Below are 1,100 nucleotides of genomic sequence, written 5' to 3'. Positions count from 1 at the left end.
TTCTCTGTGTAGCCCTGGGTGTCCTGGAACTCACTCTGTAAACCAGGCTGGCCTCAAACTCAGAAATTCTCCTGCCTCTGCTTCCCAAGTGCTGGGATTAAAGGCATGCACCACCACGCCCAGCAAGTCTTGTTATCTTTTGAGTCGGGTTCTCACTTTGGCTCAGGCTGAGCCCAGACTGACCTCAAACCTATTGCCAACCACTGCCTCGGCTTCCCAAGCACTAGGATTACAGGCAAGAGCCACCAGGACCAGTAAGTCATTCTAATTTTAAATCAAGCCACATAAATGTTTTGACACTCTAAAGCAGTTCTCAACCTTTTAGGATCATGTCTAAAAGTAAGGTATGGAGCCACAGAGGACAACATCTGATATGGGCCTCTGGCCACCACATGTACACACATTTACACTATATAACCTTGTGACACACATATACTATTATAATCTGAGGGTTATATGTCTGTTTGAAGATAAGTCTCTCTATTATGTAGCTCTGGCTAACCTGGAACTTACTATGTAGACCAGCCTGGTCTTAAACTCACAGAGATCCACCAGCCTCTGGCTCCTGTGTACTGGGATTAAAGGCATGCATCACCATGTCATAATATCCGAGTTTTAAAGAATGTAATTGCATGTATGTATGATACTTGGACAAAAGTATCACAGTGTGTCTTCGTTATGTATTCCACTGCTATGAAGAGACATCATGACCACGGCAACTCTTACAACAAACAATTTAATTGGGGCTGGCTTACAGGTTCAGAAGTCCAGTCCATTATCATTATGGCAGGAAGCATGGCAGCATCCAGGCAGGCATGGTGAGGGAGGAGCTGAGAGTTCTGCATCTTGATCCAAGGCAAACAGGAGAAGACTGGCTCTCACATAGTTAGGAAGAGGGTCTCAAAGCCCACCCTCACAGTGACACACTTCTTCCAACAAGGCCACACCTCTTTTTTTTTTTTTAAGATTTATTTAGTATTATATCTAAGTACACTGTAGCTCTCTTCAGACACACCAGAAGAGGGCATCAGATCTCATTACAGATGGTTGTGAGCCACCATGTGGTTGCTGGGATTTGAACTCAGGACCTTCGGAAGAGC

The sequence above is a fragment of the Mus caroli genome, chromosome 2, assembly GCF_900094665.2.
Source record: "Mus caroli chromosome 2, CAROLI_EIJ_v1.1, whole genome shotgun sequence".
NCBI classification, from domain to species: domain Eukaryota; kingdom Metazoa; phylum Chordata; class Mammalia; order Rodentia; family Muridae; genus Mus; species Mus caroli.
Note: the sequence above shows the minus strand (reverse complement) of the source record.